The sequence below is a fragment of the Pinus tabuliformis genome, chromosome 5_1, assembly GCF_031772625.1.
Source record: "Pinus tabuliformis cultivar Carrire ecotype Pingquan chromosome 5_1, CPIR1, whole genome shotgun sequence".
Lineage (NCBI taxonomy): Eukaryota > Viridiplantae > Streptophyta > Pinopsida > Pinales > Pinaceae > Pinus > Pinus tabuliformis.
The window spans coordinates 585,347,631-585,363,003 of NC_142305.1; positions in this window are offsets into that span (position 1 = coordinate 585,347,631).

The window sequence follows — 15,373 nt, forward strand, 5'->3', positions numbered from 1 at the left end:
ATGCCGGAGTGGATTTTAGAGGTGATCCGGACATGGTTCTTCCACAGGGAGAACAATGGGATGACAGAGGTACTTTATTTTTCACAAGTTTTCAAATTATGTATTTTTTTTATTTTTCATATATATCGTCTCAAAACTAACAGTAAAATTTTCAAAATGCAGATGTTGGTCCACAGCGTCCAGCCAACCTCCGGCCTTTTGATAGACTACATCCAGCTGCACCGGTACCGGTCCCATAGGACGCGGCTGCAGAAGTACTAGCTGAGTTGGAGCATGATCTAGAGCGTCTCACGGCAGATATACCTGAGACTACTATGGATGACATTCCTACCCGGCTTCAGCGCTTCGTAGTCGCGGTCCCTGGACCGTCTAGGAGATTTTTGCGTAAGGTAGCCCGCGCAGTGGTGTCATACAGAGAGCACCACCAGTGATTGACTAGTCACTTTTGTAGTCACATGTGACATTTTGACTTTTTGTACTATCATTTTGCCGATCATAAGGTGTTTTCAACCTATGATCGAAGACGATGTATATCTTTTTTGACACACTTCTATCTATATATATCACTATTACCGGCTTATCCTGTTTAACATATGTGATGAAATGTTTTTAAATTTACTTGCATGATTATCGTAAATGTCTGTCCAACATTCGAGAAGCAATTGCATCTGCTAATTATTCAAAGACCTTGGAATATGTTGATATTCAATGTAATCAAATTCACGTTCCAAGAGACGCACTCTCAAAAACAACCTTAATAACACAGGATTTCTAATGGCATAAACTCTATTAAGCTGTAATACAACAAGTTCAGAATCTAACCTCACTATCAAACGTCGAATTCCAAATGAAATAGATTCGGATAATAATTCGATCACTGCACTGTATTCTGCAATGTTGTTCGTTGTTTGACCGAGGCTTACCCCATGCATAGAAACTAACTCGTCAGAGGGCGAATAGATAACCCAAGCTGCGGAAGAGATATTCCGTGTACTACGACAAGCACCATCAGCAAATCCAATGTATGTTTGGAGAGGCGTCGACATCTGCAATATCAAGAGTAAAACCAAGATAAGCCAGAATAACGACGAAAAACCACACTCTCTAAGCTAAGCACACTGACTAAACTAACACACTCGCTAGCTAGAAAGAAAATCTAACCTATCTAAAAATTTCTCCATACCCATCATTTAAGCATAATACCTCTTTAGGTAAAGTCCATTTCTGGGTTTACCCAAAGAGTCCCCATCAAAGTCAACTAGCTCATAAGCCCCTTTTGCTAGCTTTCGCTTTACAATGTAGGGCCCATGCCACATGGGAACGAATTTTTCGGCACCTAGCTTATCGTTAGCTTGATCATATAATAGTACTAGGTCTCCTTCCGAAAAACTTCGAGGGGTTACATTTCTATCATACTGAGCTTTCATTCGTTTCGCGTGAGTCTCGATTGCCAATGTAGCGTCACGTCGAGTCTCATCTAATTTAGCCAAGTACAATAAACGTTTCTCCTCTTCGGAAGTAGCTGGAAGTAATTCGACAGCCATTTGAAGTGATGGGATTTCGCATTCAATGGGTAACACAGCTTCTAAGCCATAAACTAGCTGGAAAGGAGTGAACCCTGTTGAATTTTTCACTGAGGTTCGGTATGCCCATAGCGCTGAAAATAACATGTTGTGCCAATTCGACCGATGAACACCAATGGTTCGTTGGATCATGATAACTAGAACTTTGTTGATAGACTCAACCAAACCGTTGGCTTGCGGATAATAAGGAGTAGAGCTATCGTGGCGCAAACCAAGCTGGCTTGTAAGCTCAGTCATCATGACGTTTCGAAAATGGCTCCCATGGTCAGTAATGATTGCTTGTGGGACACCAAACCTAGACTTTATGATATGATTGAATACGAAAACTGCAGCTGTTTTGCCGCTTGCGTCGAATGTAGGCATCGCCTCGGCCCACTTAGTAAAATAATCAACCGCAAGGATGATATACGCATGCCCCCCGGCCGAGTGAGGGTTACAAGTAATAAAGTCGATACCCCATTTGGCGAATGGACCAACGGCAATTATAGGGTGGAGAGGAGCAGGTGGAGCGCGCATCTTGCGATCAAACACTTGACAGTTGTGGCACTTCCTGACTGCAATGATACAATCCTTAAACATAGACGGCCAGAAATAGCCAGCGCGCAACACCTTCTGAGCTGTGGCATACCCAGACATATGACCGCCACATGCTCCAGAGTGACAATCATTCAAAACCTTCTCAGCCTCTTCGTGAGTTAAACAACGTCGAAAAACTAAGTCTGCCCCCCGGCGATAAAGTGTATCTCCAATAATTTTGTATGGCTGGGATTGAAACCGAATTTTTTGACGTTCCGCTTTGGAAGCTTCAGGCCGAAAGGTTTGGGTTTGGAGATAGATGATTATATCCCCGTACCACGGATCTACAGTACTGATAAGAAACAAAGATTCGTCCGCAATGGACTCTTCTGCCACAGTCTCTGTGTCAGCACTCGGGAAATCACACATCAATTCCGCGAAAACTAAGGATTTCTTAGACTTGGACTTCTCGAACTCCAAGTCGAACTCTTGCAGGATAACGATCCATTTAGAGTACTTGCCCCCTAGCAATTGTTTTGTCAAAATGTAAATCATAGGGTTGCAATCCGAAATAACTGTAGTTTTACGGAGAAGAATGTAGTGACGAAAACGCTGGACAGCTTGAACGGCTGCCAGGGCCAATTTCTCCACATGCGAATATTTTAGCTCAGTGGGATTCAAGGTCCTACTAAGATAATATATCACATGCTCCGCTCCGAATTCATCTTCTTGAACTAACACCATTCCAATGGTGGAATGCGAAGCTGCGAGGTATAAGAAGTAGTCCTGGTTGTAGTTGGGAGGATGCAATAACGGTGCATGGGTCAACGCGTGTTTAAGTGCATCAAAAGATTGTTGGGCAATCTCGTCCCAAAAGAATTGTGCATTCTGTTTCAACAACCGTGTAAAACCTTTAGTGACCTCGGCGTAGTTTGGGATGAATCGGCGTAAAAAGTTCGCTTTCCCTTGCAAACTTTGGAGTTGGCGCAAACTCGAAGGAGGAGGCAATTTGATGATAGCCTCGACTTTCGAGGGATCGACGCGAATGCCGGCTTTTGAAACAACAAATCCCAGCAATCGACCTGTTTCTATACATAAAAAACACTTGTGGGGATTCAACCGAATTCGATAATGCCTACACCTCATAAAGATTGCTCGTAGGTGGACAAGGTGATCAGCTCGATGTAAAGAATGAGCAGGCAAATCATCGAGATAGGGTTGCACAATGTGCTTGATGTCATGAAATGCATAAGACATTGCCCGTTGAAAAGTAGCCCCGGCATTCTTAAGCCCAAAAGGTAATTTGCAATAAGCAAATGTCCCCCATGGACAAATGAATGCCGTTTTTGGTTGGTCGGCAGGTAGAATATTGATTTGATTATAGCCCGAGAAACCATCCATGAAGGAAAACATTTCACTTCCGGCACAATCATCAATAATTTGATCGATATAAGGCGTAGGATAGTTGTCTTTTGGACAAGCTCGATTTATATCCCTATAGTCGATACAGATTCTTATTGTTCCTTGTTTCTTATTGACCGGAACAATATTCGATACCCAATCCGTTAACGGGATCGGATAAATGAAACCTGCTTTCAACAGCTTTTCGACTTCTGCTTTAATCGCAGCCGCTTTTCGAGGGTGAATTTGACGCAACCGTTGCCGGACGGGTTTAGCATCCGGGTAGGTCTTTATTTCATGAACAACAATGGCAGGATCAATTCTCGGCATTTCCTCGTAAGACCAGGCAAACACGTCGCGGAATTCTTGGAATAGGGCCTTGTAAGTTTGGATTTCTTCTTTAGTACATGCGGCACCTATATGAATGTTTTCCTCGATTCCGGGCTTCACTGAAATATCAATGGGAATAGTACGAGAAATATTCCCTAAATTCAACTCTGAATCAGAATGTTTCGTTGGATCCTGAGCGTCTTTGACATATTCAGCGGTAAAGATAGATGAAAAATCATTTTCAAATGCATCATCCTTAGGTAAAAACGAAGATCTGTGATGGAGATCCTCCCATGGTAGATCGTCTACACTTAGGATTTCGCGAAGTTGTTCGTCAGATGACACGACTTCGGGAAACGTTATCCGTTCTAAGGGTGAGGTGAAAAGTGACTCTTCACTGACCACATTCATTTGGTCGACTTCGGTTGAATGAAAGTCGGTAAAAGACATGAGAGCTTCATAAGCAATTTCATACGGACTCAAAGGCATAGCATTACCGAGTGAGTCTATCTCAGAGTCAGATGGGACGAACCAAGGATCATCATAAATAATGTTTTCTGATGTAATCATATGAATTGTTGCAAACGAAGGATCTGCGCTGAGTGGAGGGAGAGGAAAAGTTCCCAGTAAACCGGAATCCTTAACTAAACCTACACCAACGTCCCTATAAGGGATTGTCGTCTTACCGACATGCTGGATACTCTCTGAAGAGGCTGGGTCGGATGAAAAGTATGTCAGCTGATCAATAGTCACGATCTTACCGTTGTGTGGAAACTTAATTACTCTGAAGACCGATGAAACGACCGCTGTCATAGCATATGACCAACTTCGACCCAAAAGAAGGTTGTAGTCTAGAGGGGCATCAACCACTTCCACATCCAGACTAACGGTTTTACCTTCAACCCCTATAGGCAATTCTTGTAGAATACCAAACGGACGGAACCCACGGCCATCAAAGGCCTTAAGGATGGTGGGGGATTGGTTCAACGAAGGAGAACCAAGCGATCTCCAACATTGAATCGACATAATACACGTAGAAGCTCCCTCATCAATCACAGTCCGATGAATAGGCCTGTTTTTGACTATCACTGGAATTTGGAAAGCCATTTGATGGGGTAGACGTGGCGTACTATTTTCTAGATCAAAGATCATTAGGTTCGGGTCCTGAACATCGACAGCTCCGATAGCCGACAAAAGCAATTTCCGTTGTGCTGGGCATGATTGCAGCACTTCGAGTGCCGACATTGCTGAAGGTGAAACAGCTAAGTCCTCAACAATGTTGTAATTCTGGGCTGCTCTCGCATGTGGATTGAAAGCAGACCTTCGAAGTACACCCTTGGCGGGCGGCTGAATCACTAGACATCATCAAAATGGGTTCTTCACTGGAATTCGAAGAAGAACCTATCATCTTATTCTCCTGCTCTGGAAATGGATTCTTTAACACAGCAGGAGTGGGAGAACCTTTGACTATTTTCACAACCTCGGCCCGATGAGGGCAATCTCTCGTAAAATGATCCTCTTCACAAATAAGACAAGGATATCGAGGTTTGCGTTTTTCGTCATTGGTTTCCGACTTTTCAGTTTTCTCCTTTGGAGCCTTGTCTGCTTTAGCCTTCTTCTTTCCTTTCTTCTTTCCACCGTTTTTTGATTTGGCCGTAGATGACTCTACAGCGTGAATGTCGGCGGTAAGTTCAGGAGGAGAAGACTCTCCTGTCGGAGAATCAGGCAAAGTGATAATTGGAGTATTGGAAGCCTTGGAAGACTTCTTCTTGCTCTTTGTAGTCATGATACCAATCATACCATCAGCGGCATGAGATCCCGAAGGAGAAGCAGCGATTTGATTCGACTTTGGAAGATCCGGAATCTTCTCGTGTAACGTACCCGACTGAGTGTAAACTAAGTCAAGGTATTGCGCTTGAGCAATGACTTGCTCCTCAGTAACTACTCCGGCCTTAGCTACATCTTCAGTAATCTTCGGTAATAATGATTTAACAAACCATTCAGCTAAGATTTGGTCCGGGATAAAAACTTTCACTAACCTCCTACGACGTCTCCACTCATGGATGTGATCAGAAATGTACGTGGACGTCGATTGTTTTAGCGAAGTTAATAATTCCGTGCCGTTATCGTATCTGACCGGCAACTGAAAGTGAGTTAGGAACGAAGTAGCTAACTGGCTAAAGTTGTAAAAAGAGGCCCGTGGCAACTCAATGTACCACTTGGCCGCGAGACCAATGAGTGTACGTTGAAAAAGACGTAAGCGGATGGAATCATCTGAGATAGAATTCGAAGCACACCAGAGGTGGTAAGTCATCACATGATTGGACGGATCCTCTCCAGACTTACCTTCGAACTTGGGTATATCGATGGGCAACTTATTTGGCATTGGCGGCCAGAACTGAAGATATTGAATTGGATCGTTCGTTAGGCGCGTCAAGTCGGGTAAATCCAAAGTTGCGATAAACGGTAACTGCCGGTTAGGATCTCTAAAACTCTGGGTCACAATACCAGCCCCAGGAGGAGGATATCCAGGATAACTAGGAACAGGAGTCGCATTTGGGATATTATATCCTCCTGGAAAACCAGGATTAACCGGACCGTACTGGGGTTGTTGAGGTTGTTGATAAGTGTACCCAGGATACGGTTGATACTGGTAAACCGGTTGTTGGACAGCTTGCCCATGTTGGTACTGTCCCTGGTACGGAGGTTGAACAAATTGAGGTTGAGTAGTGACAACCGTACTTATACCAGGCTGACCTACAGGCATCTGGACCGTGGTTTGAATCGTAGATCCAGACAACGGTAAAGATGTCTGAGGTGTGGTAACAGGGACAGTAGAAACTGGAGCCGTCGATACTCCAGAAGTAAGTATGGTAGATGTAGCGGTAGTTACAGCAGCCGTTTGAGATGGAGTACTAGGTGCAATTGACGGCTGAGTGACTACCGAAGTTACAGAAGTTTGAACATTTGGCTGGACAGGCTGCGGTTGCTGGGTTGGACCAGAAACTACTGGTTGTCCAGCTTGAGGAACCATCTGTACACTTGGCTGCAACACCTGCTGACCCTGTGATGGATCCCACACTAACATTCCAGGGTATTGACCCGTAACAGGTTGAGGATACTGAGATCCATAACCAGATTGAGGGTAGGATTGATAATTGTAAGGTGCAGTTCCCATACTTGAAACATATGACTGACCTTGAGGCGGTTGATAACCTTGACTTGAGTATTGACCTTGAGGTTGATAACCTTGAGGTAAATACTGATACTGGGGTTGACCTTGACCTTGAGGTTGGTACCCTTGAGGTTGATAACCTTGGGGTTGATACCCTTGAGGTTGCCATCCTTGGGGTTGCCATCCTTGAGGTTGATATTGATACTGAGGTTGACCTTGGGGTACATATTGAGGCTGAGGTTGACCTTGAGGCACGTATTGCACCATAGGTACATACTGACTTTGAGGTTGCCCCCCAGACACGATTTGTGTACCTTGAGGTTGCCCCCCAGGTGTTAACTGCGGTTGCCCCCCAGGCGGTAATTGGCCACCTTGAGGTTGGGAAACGGGAACTGAACCTGACATCATGTAAATGTCTCCTACACCCAATGGTATATTACCACTGTTTCCAGCAAATAACCCATGATCAACGGGTTGAGGAGATGCCCCCGCAAAGGTACCAGAAAGTGACTGATACCCAGTGGGAACAGAAGGACCGCCGTGTAAAAAAGATTCAGGACTTTGAGTAAACACGGACGACTGACCAGACATATTTACAGGAGTATAAATACCTCCAGGTGGAAAAGGAGTACGAGGTGTAGAAAAACCTACTGAGTTGTCTAAAAAATTGGTTAATGCAAGGTACCAAGAAGTACTTCTAGGAGGACTGTAAAAGATGGATTCACGCTCCCTTAGATCAATAGTAAGTTGACCTTCAAGGTGAGAGACACCTATATCCTCTTCTGGAGCAAGTTCTTCTATAGCAATCAAACCAGAAGGAAGATTTTCGGTGATAATTCTTTCTATTCTCGGTGAATCAGGGACACTAGAAGTTGGAGTAACAGGTTCGGAAATTTCAGGTTCTTCGCCTGTTTCACTGGCAGATGAAAAACTACCAGCAAGCTCGGAAACTGTAACAGTTTCGGGATTGTAACCTGTTTCTAAACTTTGGTAATCTAGATGGACTACCAAGGAAGATTCTCCTTCTTCAGGTGAACCTACTCTACTGTCACTAGGAGGAGTTACAAGGACCTTTAACCCTTCGTACTGACCCGGAACGTCTTCAGGAGATTCACCCCGCGATTTACGGAGTTTTCTTAACAAATCTATTCCGGTAACAATCTCAGGAGACTTTCCCCGAAGTCGACGGGACTGTCTCGGTAATTCCGCCACAATTAAAGATTTTTAACTACAACACACGAAAACAAAGTAAAAGTTTCAAATCAAACCACCTAAAGTCTTCTAAAGAAGCAAACAAATTTGAAGCACACGCCTAAATAATCTAGAGCGTCAAACCAAACACAAACAGTAGTCTTCCGGACCAAAAGCGCTAGTTGGTGATTAGGCCCAACCTTGCAAGATTCAGTACAGAAATGGCGGGTGGAACAGTTACCCCGGCAACCTGCTTAATGAATATACCGGCACAAGTTCCTCCACTTTAACCGTCTCGAAGTGAAGTGAACCCCCCGGAAAATCCAAGTGAGTATAACCGACGTCTGCTCCAGGTACAGTGGGACCTTCCCTCCACCGTCACCTCGGTAGAACCCTAAAGATCATGGTCACTAAAGTTACCAATCACAACAATTACACCTGGGGGAACAGTCTAAACTCCGACAGCACGCAAGGGCAGAGTAACAAGCTCAATCCCCTTACCGGCTCCTTGACAATAATCCAAGGTTTATCGATAAGTGACCCCTGGCTCCTCGACAATGGTTAATCCGAGGTTTACCGTTTGTAATACGCATTGTCTGGCGTCGTTCCCAACGAGGGGGGAATGATCCCCTCACTGGTTCGGACACGAGCTCGTGCTTCTCCTTTAAGAGGAGCTTTCCCAGAGTGCAACTGAAACAATTGGATTTATTCTACTCAAGATAAACTATCTGTTTGGTTTTGTAGTCTTTGGAGAGTTAAGTACTCACCTACTCCAAGACCCTAGCCTAAGCTATGTTGGTGTTTCAGAGCCCTAGAAAAATAAAAATTACTAGATTGATTTTAATTTAAGCGTTACTTTTAAGGTTGTTTCTTAAGTCAAAAGGTGATGGAAGTGAAACCAGTGGTGTGTTGACTCGACTCGAAACCACTACAAAATGCACCTAGGATGATTTACCCACTACTTTAATTTTTCGATGAATTGCTTAACTAAAAAGTTGAGAGAATGCAATCTTTATAAAAGCAACTTCTTAATTGAAGACAATCAAAGAAACAATTCGTTTGTCTTTTCCAAGCATAAAAACATGACCGCTCTTTACATGCACGAAAAAAACTCTTTTTCTCTTTCAAAAACAAAAAGCTACTTGAAACAAGACTTTTAAAGAAGATGTTTTTGTATTTTTCTTTTAATAAAGCAAATAAATCTAAGGTAACAAAAATCAATCTTAACAACTATTAAAATCTACGAAAATTCACTCATAAGCAAACTAAAAGGTAAATTTACTCTAAGCAATCTTAACGAGGCCAAAACCAACAATGATTATTCTAAGGTGTTTTACTTGATCACAATCAAATCAAGGACTAGCTTATTGCAGAACCAAAAACTAGTCAAAACAAAACTCTAATCTTTTTGTTCTTTTGTAAAATGGAAATCAACACTTTATAAACAAGTAATTCGAAATTTGACCCAAAAGACAACTTAAATGGCAAGCTGCTCACACAAGGAGACTTTACGACAGGCCCGACTTCTAAGAAGGCTGACAAACCAGAGAGATCTAAGGCTGGACAACTTTCTACCGTCAAAGTCACTACAGGACCTATTCAAAAATCAAACCCTAGGCCTAAACTTCATTGAAATCCACTAAAACACTCAAAGCTCACAAAACAAGTTCAGGTGAAAATTTTTGACAGGGTACTAAAGGATCTGGGCAGAAAACACTAAGAAAAATCAAAATCTAAAAGCAATTAAAGCAAAAAATGGAATTTTCCTAAATTTTACAGGAAGACGCAGGCAACCCGTTATAACAGGCGCGGGCCCGCTCTGTGCAAACGGCCACAGCGCGTCCAAAGACGCACTGTGCAGTACTCAGAGGGTGCGTCCTTCTGGAAAAGTTAAGAAAAACCAAATCTAACTAAATCTAAAGCTAAGCCACCCAAATACTAATTCTCACAGTCAAAAACCAGAAAATAAAAATGATTTTCTCAGAGCAAAGTTCACACAAAGGAAAAGACTTTCTCATTAATGGATTCCCCAGTGGAGTCGCCAATTTGTCGTGGCGGAAAAAGTCGTTTGTGCGGACACAACTGACCTCCCTAGGAGTCTAAACTCTCTAGCGACAAACAAGACAAAATGGAGTGATCTTTCTCTAAATACACCTTTTAAAACATGAAAACTACAAGTGTTTAGGCTTACCTTATTCCAAAACGTTGTTGTTGTAGTCCGTCTTTGCCGATCCGGATGAGCTCCTCCTTCACATCAATTCCTGCAACCACAAACAATCAAACAATTACCAAGCACTTGCATCTCATATAATAAAACATATATTCAACATGCAGACCAAGGAACACATGAAATAACTCATTAACACAAGCTATTGAGAAAAATAAACCAGTTTGTATTAATAACGAAACAAAGAAACTCTTACAACCTAGCCTTGGTGTTGTGCAAGTTCCTCCCAGGGTCCATCAAGGGTTTTCCTCTACTTTGACAAAGCTCACCCACTTCCAAGTAGAATCAAGCAAAGACAATCTCTCCTCACAAGGTTCTAAATGGGAGTCCTAATTCCTGCAGCATTTACCCAAAGAAAATGTATAGCTTCAACCTCTTCTCCCTCTGGCTCAATGCCTTTATTTATAGTGCTGTAAAGAGGTTATTCAGGTCCACCATCAATGGGATAATCCCCCTCTTTGGGTGGGATAGCTCCCTTATTGATGGGATAAGTTCCTCCTTAATAGGGATACATGAACCAACTGGAGGCGCATCCATTTCATCAACCGACCTCTAGAAAGTTCTAGAAGTAACCACAAGTAACTTTTTTAAGATGAAACTTGCGCATTTTGCCTTTTACAGAAGGATGCACCTGTCCCTTAACATACAGAGCGTCCAAGGACGCAGTCTTTGTGAACATTGTGAGCGTCCCCGCAGGTAAGGCTTGAGAGAACCTGCGTCCCCAGAGATAAACACATTTTTTACAAGACTTTCTCTCTTTTTTGAGTTTGAGATGGATAGCAGAGGCATAAGACTTGCCTAAGAGGGTAGCATGACTGTTGATTTGAGCCATACTAACTGTAAGTAGTCATGGTGACATTTTTTAGTGTAACAGGGTGTCAAGCCACAGATCAAGTGTCGGTAATACCGAGGAGAGAATGAACCATCGGATCACTACATATCGTGACCATCAGATTGTAAGTTACAATATGTACAACGGTAAAGAAACACACTTTACCTAACTCTATACCTAACTCTATACCTAACTCTAAACTAGACCAAGTTGTACTTAACTATTTCCTATGTGTCGGAATATCCTAACACATCCCTTTCAAGCAGAAGCTGAGACCCATAAATCCTTTTCTCCTTCCTCTAATTGAAAAAGAAATTAAGAAGTTACTGGCTGCCAAAATCATAGTCCCTCTCAGATATTCAAAATGGGTAGCCAATTTTGTAGTGGTGAGGAAGAAAAGTGGAGAAATCAGGCTTTGCGTTGATTTCAAAAACTTAAACAAATGCTCTAAGAAAGACAACTATCCTCTGCCCAAGATGGAGCATTTGCTGCAGAAAGTCTCAGGAGCCAAAGTGATGTCTTTCCTGGATGGATTTTCAGGGTATAACCAGGTTGCTGTACACCCAGATGACCAAGAGAAGACTGCATTCACCACTCCTTGGGGCACTTTTATGTATTCCAAGATGCCTTTTGGACTGATGAATGCTGGAGCCACCTTTCAGAGAGCTATGGATATAGCATTTGTGGGAGAGAAGGATAAGTTTGTCCTTATCTACCTTGATGATATAATAGTATACTCCAGCAGCCATCAAGACCATTTGCAGCATTTGAAGAAAGTGTTCCTGAAGTGCAGGAGGTTTGGGATTTCAGTCAATCCTAAAAAGTCACAGATTGATTTAGAAGAGGGCAAGATGTTAGGACATGTTGTTTCTGCTGCAGGTGTCAAAATTGACCCAGAAAGAGTAAGAGCATTACAGACCTTGTCTGTCCTAAGATCAAAGAAAGACATCCAGTCCTTTCTAGGCAAGATAAATTTTGCAAGGAGGTTTATCCCAAATTTTGCAGAACATGTAAAGCACATTACCTCCATGTTGAGAAAGGGGTCAGAGATCAAATGGACTGATGCAGCAAGAAGATCCTTTGAGTCCATTAAGAAAGCTATTATGGAAGCTCCCACTTTAAGAAGTCCAGATTGCAGCAAGGAGTTCCATATATTTTCACTTGCCTCTGAAGACACCCTTACAACAGTTTTATTGCAAGCAGATGAAGAAGGTTCAGAGCATCGAGCAGATTTTTTCAACAAAACATTAAGGTATGCTGAGCTGAAGTATGATATCATTGAGGAACAGGCATGTGCTCTTATCAAGTCTTTGAAGGCTTTCAGAATTTACATTCTGCACTCCAATATAATTATGTATGTACCCTCTGCTTCAATAAAAGATGTTCTAATGCAGCCTGATGTTGATGGAATAAGGGCTAAATGGATTGCAAAGCTTATTGAATTTAACATAGAATTGAAGCCCACTAAGCTTGTCAGAGGTCAAGGCCTTGCTAGATTAATGGCTGAAGAAAATTGCAAAACACTGGACATAAATCTCATAAGCACAATTTTAGAAAATGGTCAGATAGAAGAAGAAACAGCAGAACCAAGGAAGAGATAGTCATTGGCAGAAAATTTAGCTTCTTGTGGTTGCTACTCTGCAATAGCTCAATTTTTGCTGAAGCTAGAAATTCCTCCAGGCCTTAATTCAAGCCAAGCCAGAATTGTTAAACTTAGGGAAGCCAAATATTGCATTCATGAAAATCTGCTCTACTGGAGGGACCCCTTTGGAATTCTTTTGAGGTTTCTGGACAAAGAAAAATCCATAGAAGTCATGCAGCAGTTTCATTCTAGCCTGTGTGGAGGGCATCATTATTGGAAAACTACAGCCCAAAAAATCCTCAGAGCTGGGTACTATTGGCCCACCTTATTTGCTGATGTCTTTTCATTTGTTAAATCATGTGATAGGTGCCAAAGATTTGAAGGGAAGTAGCAATTGAAGTCCCTACCCTTAAAACCCATATATGCTAGTGGCCCTTTTCAGCAGTGGGGCTTGGATTTCATCGGAGAAATCAATCCAAATTCCAGTGGCCAGCACAGATGGATATTAGTAGCCATAGATTACTTCACTAAATGGATTGAGGCCATCCCTACCAGAAAAGCTGACCATAATGTGGTCATGAAGTTCTTGACAGAGAACATCTTTACCAGATTTGGTTGTCCACATAAATTGATCACAGACAATGCAACAACCTTCAGGGCAAAAGAATTGGTGGACATGTGTAACTCAATGGGCATTAAGCTGGTTCATTCCACCTCATATTACCCTCAAGGCAATGGTCTAGCAGAATCTTCCAACAAAAGCCTGATAAGGATAATTAAAAAGCTGCTGGAAGACAACAAAAAGAATTGGGATTCTAAACTCAAGTATGCACTGTGGGCTAACAGAGTAACCACCAAGAAATCCATTAGGAATTCTCCATTCAAGTTGGTATATGGCACTGAAGCTATATTCCCAATTCATTTAACCCTCCCTGTGGCAAAATTCTTGCAAGAAGAGCAGGATGAGGAAGAAGACATGGCAAAAAGGATCACTGATTTAGCAGAGGTACATCAAATCAGAGAACAGCTGGTTGAAAGGTCCGTGGCACACCAGAAGAAGATCAAGGAAGCCTTTGACAGAAGTACAAAAACAAATAACTTTCAGGTTGGGGACTTAGTTCTTAAATGGGATGCACTGAAAGAGAAGAAAGGCAATCATGGGAAGTTTGATGCTTTTTGGACAGGGATTTTTATCATTTCTCAGATCCAAGGAAACAATACTTTCATACTGCAAAGTATGGGAGGGGAGACAGTTTTTGATGGCCCAGTCAATGGGTGTTTTTTGAAAATTTATATTATTTAAGGTCTTGTGGCCTTAAAGTTGTAAATATGTTATTTTATCTGTTTTAGTGTAGACTCAGTTAGACTCCATGCCCAATGGAACATTAGGGAATTTTTCTAATCTGGTTTTCACAGGAAAGGCAATGATTTGCAGTTCTTGAGACCTCACAGGGAGGATCTCATCCCTAGAAGGAGCCAGTGTTAGCTATGCTACATATTGCTGATACTCGAGGAGTAGAAGTAAGCTCGATCCTTGGTTTTGCTCAAAGGAAGCCTCTACTGGTCATTCTCACCTTCTCTGTTACCTCTTGCACTCTCCTTTCATCTCCGTATCCTATGCTCTTTTATTAAAAAACCCATATAAAACTCTGTTTTCTTAAGCCCCAGGCGCTTAAACCCATGCCCCCATAAACCCGCGCCCACACGACCACACGCCTTCACAAACCCCCCGCTGCAATCGCAGTCGTTTATTGCCACACCCTGATCTAACGGTTCCTCGTCGCATCCAATGAAGAACTTGTTTGACTGATTCCCCACTGTTTGATCATCTCTGCCGCGATCGGACGGCGTTCGCTCTTCCCGCGCCCATGAAGTGACAACCTGATAACGTGCGATGGAAAGCGGTTTCCGCTACCATGCATATGCCCTGAGGAGATTGCGCACCTTTTTACTTTTACCACCCTGTGTCCGAAAGCACTGCGATCAATACTGCCTACCGCTGAAACCACTTTTCCCGCCCGTTAAATCCCATGCGCCTCCTCTGTCTGATGACCATTGGATCTGCCCTCCCGAGATCCAACGGCCCGCGCTCACTCCGCCTCCGTATCTCCCGATACCCTTCACCAAGTTGATTCCCGCCATCTATCCATTTGATCCAATGGCTGATGTCTTTCCTCCGCCCCTACTCGTACATTTTCCATGCAGTCCGCTTGCCCTGACCATTACGTGCACCCGAAGGATGAAGACAACCGCCTACCAGTACCCAGTGCATTTCCTCCTCAACCACTGCATTCAACAGACTGTATACCTGAGAAGAAGAAGGACAAATCTTGAGCAGATAAATCCATTCAATAGGTATGGGATTTCATCCTATATGACACTCTACCTGCCCGACAGGACAGCAAAGCATTTGAGAAGATTAGATTTATTCACTAAAGCAAGTAAACGCACTAGAGACTCCATCAAGTAGTTAAAGCGGTTGGTGGTCAATTATGACCCCTCCACACCTAGAATGGCTGAGTGCCTCTGTAATGAA